The sequence below is a fragment of the Heterodontus francisci genome, chromosome 27, assembly GCF_036365525.1.
Source record: "Heterodontus francisci isolate sHetFra1 chromosome 27, sHetFra1.hap1, whole genome shotgun sequence".
Classification (NCBI taxonomy): Eukaryota; Metazoa; Chordata; class Chondrichthyes; order Heterodontiformes; family Heterodontidae; genus Heterodontus; species Heterodontus francisci.
This window is the reverse complement of record NC_090397.1, coordinates 24526575-24536729: the sequence shown is the minus strand read 5'-3', so window position 1 is coordinate 24536729 and position 10155 is coordinate 24526575. Positions and strand designations below refer to the sequence as shown.

Genomic DNA, 10155 nt, shown 5'->3' with positions numbered 1-10155 from the left:
GGTGCCATCTTTGACATGCATTATCAAACTGTGACTTCTATGTCAATGTTCAGGTGGTTGTGAAAGGTCTGATGGCACAATTCCAAATAGAACATGAAATACTCCTGGTATCCTGGCCAACACTCCCCTCTCACCACAACTACCAAACACATATTTGGGCCAGTTTTTTGAATATGCAGAACAAAATGGTGATGTGCCTACAATTTCCCAATATGTGCTCTCAATCGCCGAGACTGTCTGCTGGAAACATACATTTGGAAAATTAAACTTACTAACTGGTCATTCATCTGAACTGATGATTCTGGAACCTTTCTATGTGCAAATTCACTGTAATGTTTTCCTACATAATACTGCAGTTCAAAACTAAGTAAAAGGATTTATTAATGTGCAGTTATTTCCCACCAGTCTAACTACGGCTTTCAGTTGGATCCCCATTCGATCATTACCTTATTTCTAATTGTATTGGCCTTTTATTTGACACTTTCACTGGAGAAATCTACCTTGTTTTCCCTAACAGCACTGTGGGTGTACCTACACCACATGGACTGCAGCAGTTCAAGAAGGCAGCTCACCACAACCTCCTTGGGGGCAATTAGGGATGGACAATAAATGTTGGCTTTGCCAGTGATGCTCACGTCCCATGAATGAATAAAAAAAGCATTCAAAGTAACATATTCTTATAGGTTAAATGATCAAATCATGTACTCCATTATTAGTCTACCCTTGGTAGAAATTTAATTTTGAGCATTGAGGCTAATCAGTAAGAAATGAAATTTTAGTCATGTCTCCCCACTGGCCTTTTGTTACCTGAAACTGGCTTGTATATTGGCCATCAATATCTCTGATATGTATAATTTAACAGCATTTGGCACTTACATTTTTCATACAACATTGAAAAGCCTGCATTTCTAAAATTGAACATACCAGACAATAGAAGAGATAACTATTGCAATGAGTCTTCTAAAATCAAGTGATATAGAATGATATGGATCACGTTTTGCTCCTTGTCATTCATATATTAATCAGGGCACAAGCATTACCAAGGCCAGGCAATATTTTTACAATTGTTAATTGGAGAAGATAAATTTAAAGTAAATTATTAATTTTTCTCATTGTTGAAAATTAGCACCCCTGACACAGAGCTTTGCAGGATGGGAATTCAGATTAGACATTCAGATTCAGAGGTCAGTGCATCTGATTGGCGGCTCACTGGCTTTTGCGGTTGCTGATTTTTATGGATTGTGCACAGTATTAATCAGGCACATTGACCTCCATCCTGAATTCTTGATCTGTGATCAGAGGCATTGATTCATAACAGTTATTTTCCAAGATACTTTAAGAAAGAAATGAGAATCAAATACAAATTATTAAGTGTAATTGAGCAGAAGAAGATTCATTCTTGTATCTCATGCTTTCTATTTTTCCCAAATTTCAGGTAACATGGACAAAAAGGAACCGTGAATTTAAGATCCGCAGCCTGAGTGAACATTATCTCACTCCGGAATGATAAGAGAAGTTCGTATTGGAGATCAGTTGACCACAGAAAGCAACTGTTATCAGGTAATGCATGAGGGCTAAATAAATTGACACTTAACCACTGGGTTTGTGTTACTGGGATGTTCCTAGAATAATGGATTGCATTACTGCAAAATTAACAAGAATCAGGACCAACAGAGTCCATGTCCTTTCAGGAGAGTAACTTTGGCATATACTCAAGATTGTCTATGTTAAAGTATTTTCACTGCTGTAGGAGGGAATTAGATTTGCTTATATTATCAGGCAAACTAATTTTTGTCAGGAAAATATTCCATCAGTTTTATTCTCGCTATACCTTCTCCACTTTTGAGAGTGTCGCCTGAAGCACTCTGCAGGGTTGATAATATGGAGCTGGGCAATGCCACTGGTGCTAGGGCTGTTCAGGTGCTCTGAGAGCCTGTGCAAGAATGAGTGGACCTCTGATAAACAATAAGCAAGCAGGAATGGTGAGAGTGTTGCGGGTGAGCGACACTCCAAATTTCAGGTGCCAGCAGTTAAGGTATGCTAGGTGGCTGTGGATGGATTTTCTGTTGTGTGGAGAGTGGCAAAGGGAATGAGGACAAGGATAGTGAGCATGGCACCAGGAAGGGGATTTTATATTTTTAATATTGATGCATCTGCTTTAGCAGCCAAATGCATTTGTTGCAGCGAGAGAGAGAGAGAGCTACTTGGATGCTCCAATCACATCATTGAGAGGAACTGCAACTCATATATTTTTGGATGAGGGTAATTTCATTGAAATTGTTCATTGGAATTTTTAAAAGGCACTAAACAAAATTCCTCAGTTAAGTTGATTGAAAAAGCTCAAAGAATAGTTGATGGATTGAGGAATACTTTGGTAAAAGCAGAGTGTTGATCTCTGGTCATAGGAGCAAAGTACACAAGATTGGAACAAAATTCGAACAAGGTTAGAGAAAAAACAGTAATATTGTAAGAATAAAGTTCAACCGTTTAGTGTCCTTAAAATAAAGGACAAACAGGCAATGTGAAGGAAATCCATGAATGAATAATCAGACATGGACTGTGTTGGGCCGAATGGCCTTTTCTCACTCCACAATTTGTCATGTTCTTATCTAAAAATGCACCATTCCATGTAATGTGTTTGTTCATTCAGACATGACCAGATCACAAAGAAAGAAAAATTCCCATTGCTATAAAAACGCTGCGCAGTTCAGTTTTTTTCTAAACCACAATTCTTCATCTGCTGCACTAACAGCCAAGCACAAGTGTCTACTGAAAAATAGGAGAACTTAACATATAGACCCGAACAAAACACACTCTGTGACATCCATAGCAAACCTCATGCTTTCAGCAGAAGGTGTAATTAGGTGGCTGACAGCCCATTGCTGAGGAAACTATCAAACCTAGTAATACAGTGCATGTCATTAGATTGAGATAAATTATTCCTGTTTTTATGAAGAGATAATTAACACATTCTGAGGCTTTTGTTAAGTGACTGTGGACGTTAACTGGTACACAGAACAGGACAAAGGGAACCACTTTACTGAAATCATTGTTTGCAACTGAGCCTGCGTGTTGATGTGAGGAATTCAATTCCCATTATTCAAATGTAAACTTGTTTTATTTGTATTTATGAATACTTATTATGAAACCAGCTTGTGTGATATTATTATAAAAAATTAATAGACAATTCTTCCGCATGCTATTTTAATGGAGGGTGTAAACCAAATCAATAGATTAATGCTGAAATATCGGACAAACAAATTTCACACAAACAAGTTAACATTTCAGCCCTATTGTTTACAGTTAGTTGAGGACAGTGAATACAGAAAGAAGGAATTTGTATAGCCTTAGGATGTCTCAAAGCACTTTTCAGCCAATGAGGCACTTTTAAAGTGCTGTCACTGTTATAAGAAATGTGGCAGCTAATTTGCACACAGGAAGATTCCACAAACAGTACTGCGAAAATGACCAGATAATTTGTTTTAAGTGATGCTGATTGAGGGACAAATATTGGGCAGGAGAACCCTCCTATTCGCTTTTGAAATAGTGGCACTAAATTTTTTCTTAACATTCACATATATGGGCAGGCCAAGCCTTTGTTTAACATCTCATCTGAAAGTTGGCACTTCTGACAGTACTGACGTTTGAGCTGATATAATGTGCTGAAGCCTCTGGAGTGGCACATGTAGCCATGACCTTCTAACTCAGTGGAGAGTTATTCACACAGATCCAAGGCTGACCCTATCACTGATTTTACAATGACAGTGTATCTGGAAACATAAGTGTAAAAACTTCTGTGAGTTCACATGTTTGATACTGAGTGGGATAGAATAATTAATGTTCAAACAATACTTTCAGATTAACCAGGGCAGCAGAGGACACAGAGTACTATTGTGAAGGGGAATTTAGAATAGACGTCAGGAAGTATCTCTTTACAGAGAGGGTGATCAACCTGTGGAACAGGTTGCCAGGGCCAGTGGTTGGAACCTGGATGCTGGACTTATTTAAGCATCAACTAAATTCTAAAATTGGACATATTGGCCTTTATATTCTTAAAGGATAGAATCAAACATGATTGGGGATGGTTCTTCTGCAGACTGAGTCTTGTGAAATCATAAAGACATTCTTAGAAATGTATTTATGTTTTTGCTATGCAATAACATTGTTGAAGCCCTTTGTTTTAGCTCTCAAACTGATCCTGCAGCATGTTAAAACTGACAAGACAGTTTGGCTTTGCAATTGAAACTCGGCACAATTGTCGGCTGTTTTGGCGATACCCCCGCCAATGTTATTTCAGGAGTCTGCTGGATTTTGGGGGCCATGAGAAAGATTGTCAGACTCCAGTTAAAAATCATCTGGGAGAGCCAAGGGATCCCTGAATACTTTGCAATCCGGGTGACACTGCATTGCTGTCACATTCTTTACAGTGTTAAGCCCAAGATACGTGAGACTACCTGCCCCAGGGAGTCTTAAGTGCTTCTCTTCACAGTCAGATTAGGTTCCGACTTTGGATTAATACGGCAACTTTAGCATCATTGTGAAATGGAAACTATTTCACAACAATGCTTATGCTGTAGTGTAAATGCACCTTTAGAAATGGTTTTGTTTAAAACAATTGTTTGCAATTCAAGCCAAAAGGAAAACTGTCAAGTCAAATGGTGACTGATCAATGACCACAGTGAATCAACTGGTCGTAGAATCATACAATCATATAGAACAGAGGAGGTAATTTGGCTCATTGTACCTGTACTGGCTCCTTGAAAGAACCATCTAATTAGTCCCTCTCCCACACTGCACCCCGCCCCCCCCCTCCCCCGTCTCTTTCCCCATAGCCCTGCAGATTTCTTATTTTCAAGTATAGTGTTGCTGCTGTCACTGATAACTTGAGATATGTGTTGGCTGGTAAACTGACGGTGTGTACCAATGTAACAATCAGTGATTTTAATCTTGAAACATCAGTCCCGAATCATTACAGCTGGCACATGGAGGAATTCATTGTCTAAAAATTGATATAAGATATTAAATTGAGAGTTACTGTTTCTGTAAGTTGCTGTTTTATTCCTGCGTGTGGTAGGGGTGTAGGCCCATGCAGTCGAATGTAAATCCCATAATTAAGGTAGAGTAGAAGATGCCCTATTCCGTATTTGCCATAATCAGCTTAATGCTAACAGTGTTGCTTGAAGTACCACTGACATCTCTCACCTTTAATGACCCAAATATGTGTCAGTTGTTCCATCACAGAATCATAGTTGATATATTTTACGATGTTTCCTTAATTGGCTGGATCAAGGGAAACATTATGCTCATCAAAACCTATTACTATTTTAGATTTTAAATTGCATCACGATTGCACTGTACAATTGTTTCATCTGCTTTGCTGAGTTGGTGACACTCTTCTCTCTCAGTCAGAATGTTGTGGATTGAAGTCACACTCCAGGAATTGAATGCATAATCGAGGCTGACACTTCAGTGCGGTACTGAGGGAGTACTGCTTTGTCAAAGGTGCCGTTTTGGGATGCAAGATTAACCTGTGACCTCCATCTTGATGTTCCATAAAGAACATGGAGTTCTCCCGGTATCCTGGCCAAAGTTCCTCTCTCACCACGACTATTAAGAGCATATTAGGGCCTGGGGATGCACCTGCAGTTTCCCAATATACACTCCGAGCGGGCGAGGCTTCATGCTGTGAACACATGTTTGGAAATTCAGCCTGACTGGTTGATCTTATCTACTGATTGTGGAACTTTTCTATGTGCAAATTGGAGCCATGTTTGCATATGTAATACAACTGACTGCAGTTCAACACTAATGAATTGGTTGTGTCATGCTAGGCCCCCACCTGCCAAGAATGAGACACATCAATTTTGTCATGAACATTAATTTTTAACTGTTGTTGGAGTGAGGAAATAACTTGTTAAACAGATCAGCCATGGCTGGAAAAAAACATTTACATGCTAACAGACATTGAAGGTGAGGAAGTGCATTCCAGGGCCTGCTAAGGAGGATACAATCCACAAGGGCCAGGACTAGTTAGACCAGCTGGTCACATGACTAACTGGCTGTTCCAAGGTTTTATTTTAAACTAGCCACCGAGAGTTTGAACTCAAAGAATGTTTACTCCTGGACTGAGAAGATCTCTCTCCTGTCTGCTCCCATCTCTTTCTCGCAAGCCTCTGAATCCACTGAAGACACGTGAACCCCAAGAGAGAAAAGTCTCCTACAGTGAAAAAGGTTTAAGTAAAATACTGGGCCCCAATGAAAAGCAAGATCTACCTACAATCAAGGACTCTACAGTGAGCTCGAAGATCTGTAATGAAAAATCCTCTTCAGAGATTGCCTCAAGCTTCTGCACTTTATTTTTTTCTTCTACTCTTTTCTGTCTCTATTTGCATGTGTGTATCGCATATGCATGCTAGCGTGGGAGCGTCGTGTATCCGTAGTCGTCAACCGAATTGGTGTTTAAGTTTAATAAATTTCAACTTTTCTTCTTTAAACCTAAGAAAACTTGTTTGTGCTGGTTTCTTTGTCTTATAATTAAAAAGTGGTGAACAAAGATTCACCAAGGGGGTGCTTAAAACCTAGTGTGTTTAAAAATGAAAGCCGGTTACAGTAAGACCAGGTGAAGGCTGAGAGGGACCCCTAGACATCTTTCTCGCCTGGTTGTAACAGTTGTGACACATTTTGGAAATCTTGTAGATTTAATAATTCTTTCCTATCTAGCCTAAGTACAGTTTTCAATTCAATGCCCCTTTCGATAATTGATTTTAATTCCAATTTATTGGTCTTTTATTCTGATACCTTCATTGGAGAAATTTACCTTGCCTTGCATGCATTCAAAGTAGCATTCTTATAGGTTAAATGATCAAATAACTTCACTATTTGTCTACACTTGGTGGAAATTTAATTGAGGATTGAGGCTAATCAGTAAGAAATGAAATTTTAGCCATGTCTCCCCACTGGCCTTTTGCTACCTGAAACTTGCTTGTTATTGGCCATCAACATTTCTGATATGTATAATTTAACAGCATTTGGCATCTGCCCATTTTTAATACATCATTGAGAAGCCTGCATTTCTGAAATTGAACTTACCAGACTATGGAAGGGCCAACTATTGCATTGAGTCTTCCAAAAATTAAGTGATAAGGAACAAGTTTTGCCCCTGTTTTGTTCATGGTCACTTGTATGTTAATCAGAAGCACAAGTATAAACAAGACCGGCAAATATTAGAATCATAGAATGGTCACAGCACACAAGGAGTCCATTGGGCCCGTCATGTCTATAGCAACTGTCTGCAGGAGCAACTCACCTAATCCCACTCCACTGCCTTTTCCCCATAGCCCTGCCAATTTCATCTCTTCAGAAAGTTATCCAGTTCTCTGCTGAAGGTCTTGATTGAATCTGCCTCCACCACACTCTCAGGCAGTACATTCCAGATCCTAACAACTCGCTGCATAAAAAAGGTTTTCTTCATGTCGCTGTTGCTTCTTTTGCCAATTGTTGTCCTCTGGTTCTGGATCCTTCGGCCAATGGGAACAGTTTTTCCCGATCTGCTGTGTCCAGACTCCTCATGATTTTGAACAATAGTTAATGAGAAGACTATTTAAAGTCAATTATTAATATTTTACCATATTGCTGGAAATTAGCATTTCTAGCACAGAGCTTTGTATGATGGGAGCTTGGGCACATTGATCTCCAGGCCCTGAATTCCTGGTCTGTGATCATGCCGTGGACTGTTCTATACTGGAGGCACTAATTGATAGTATTTATTTTCCAAGCTATTTTAGGAAAGAAATGAGAACCAAGTACAAATTATTACTTAGAAGTGGGAAGAGGAAGATTCATTAGTATATTTTACAGTTTGTAATTTTCCTGAATTTCAGGTACCATGGACAATTAGGAAGAGAAAAAGGACCGTGAATCGAAGATCCATAGACTTACTGAACACCATCTGAACCCTGGAACGATAAGAGAAGTTCTTACTGGAGATCACTTTACCACAAAAAGCCACTGTCATCAGGTAATGCAAGAGGGTGAAATGATTTGACACTTAACAATGGGGTTTGTGATACTGGGATGCTCCTAGAACAATGGATTTCACTCCTGCAAAATTAACAAGAATCAGGGCTACAGGGAAGGTCACCTTAGGGAGAGTGAATTTGCTGTATATTCAATACAGTAAGTATTTTCAAGTATTTTCATTGCTGTAGAAGAGAATTAGATTTGACTATGTTATCAGGCAAACGGATCATGTATTGTAAGTGTAATACATTTGTGGAAGTTTTTGTTGGGGAAATTTTTCATCCATTTTGTTCTCAATCTGCATATAACTTCGCCACTTTGGAGGCTGTTATCCAATGTACTCTGCAGGGTTGATAATACGGAGCTGAGAAATGCTGTGCTCCACGGCTATTCACATGCTCTAGAGCCTATGCAAGAATGAACTGACCTCAGTCGATAATGTGATAAACATGGCACACCAGGCAGGAATAAGAAGCATTGTTGCAGGTGAGAATAATGGTGGTGGTGGTGAGCTGGCTCCTAAACTTCAGGTATTCGCACTCACTGTGTTCTGGCTGCTTTTGGAGTGTTGGGCAGATTTTCTGGTGTGTGGAGAAGGGCATAGGATCAGGGGAGAAGGCTGCAGGTGAGCGAAGCATTGGGCAGAGGATTTTGCACTTCATAAATATGGGCCTCTGCTTCAGCAACCATTCCAAATGTGTTTTGTTCCATTATAGAGAAGTGCTGGGGTGTGCCAGTCACATTCTTGAGGGAACCCCCAACTAACATGTTTTTGGATGAGGCTAATTGAATTGACAAATATACTTGAATTTTCTAAAGGACTTTGGCAAACTCGTCATGCAAGGCTTGTATGGTAACTCACAGAATAGTTGAAAAATTGGCTAAATGGATTGTGAACTGCTTTGGCTAAAGAAGGATGTGGATGATTGAACACAGGTACAACATATACAATATTCCTGGGGAAGGATAGAGAAAAAAAGAGTAATATTGTAAGAACAACATTCAACTGTTTAGTGTCAAAATAGGATATCAACAGATGGTGTGAAGGAAATCCATGAAAAAATAATCAGATATAGTCTCTGGATGGAGTGGGCTGAATGGCCTTTTTCCATTCCAGAATTTTTCATGTTTTTATCTAAACATAGAACATTTCATGTAGTGTATTGGTTACATGATCAGATGACAAAGAAGGAAAAAGTGCTGCACAATTCAGTGTAAAAAAAACACAATTCTTCATCTGCTGCACTAACAGCCAAGCACAAGTGTCTACTAAAAAACAGGAAAGCTTAACATATAGAACCAAACAAAACGCACTCTGTGACATCCATAGCAAACCTCCTGCTTTCAGCAGAAGGTGTAATTAGATGGCTGACAGCACATCACTGAGTAAACTTGCAAGCCCAGCAATACAGTGCATGTCACTAGATCAAGATAAACTATCCCTGTTTTTATGAAGAGGTAATTAACACATTCTGAGGCTTTTGTTAAGTGACTGTGGGTATTACTAGGACACAAACAATACAGGACAAAGGGAGTCACTTTACTTAAAATACTGTTTGCCACCGAACCTGTATGTTGATGCCAAGAATTCAGTGCAATAGGACTGGGAAGGAAAATCCTCATTATTCAAACATTCATTTGTTTTATTTGTTCTTATAGATACTTATTGTGAAATCAACTTTGTGTCAAACACCTTAATACAAAATTCTTTTGTGTGCTATTTTAAGGAGGTTTTAGAACAAATCAATAGATTAATGTCTCAGTAAAAATATTGGACAAAGAAATTTCACAAAAACAAGTCGATTTTTCAGTTCCATTCTTTACAGTTGGATTAGCACAGGACAGCACAGGACAGACATGCATTCCCATAATGAAAGAAGGGCGGCACAGTGGCGCAGTGGTTAGCACTGCAGCCTCACAGCTCCAGGGACCCAGGTTCGATTCTGGGTACTGCCTGTGTGGAGTTTGCAAGTTCTCCCTGTGTCTGCGTGGGTTTTCTCCGGGTGCTCCGGTTTCCTCCCACAAGCCAAAAGATTTGCAGGTTGGTAGGTAAATTGACCATTATAAATTGTCACTAGTATAGGTAGGTGGTAGGGAAATATAGGGACAGGTGGGGATGTTTGGTAGGAATATGGG

The 10155-nt window shown here is 39.4% G+C and overlaps 1 long non-coding RNA gene across 1 annotated transcript in view; it reads left to right on the top strand.

Annotated features, from left to right (window-relative positions):
- The first annotated feature begins 1483 nt into the window (after window positions 1-1483).
- The window catches only part of LOC137384986 (uncharacterized), a 96145-nt gene continuing 87473 nt past the window's right edge, over window positions 1484-10155 (top strand). The window contains exons 1-2 of the long non-coding RNA XR_010977713.1: window positions 1484-1560; window positions 7881-8017. This is a non-coding gene — a long non-coding RNA (uncharacterized lncRNA). The remainder of the gene's footprint in view (window positions 1561-7880; window positions 8018-10155) is intronic.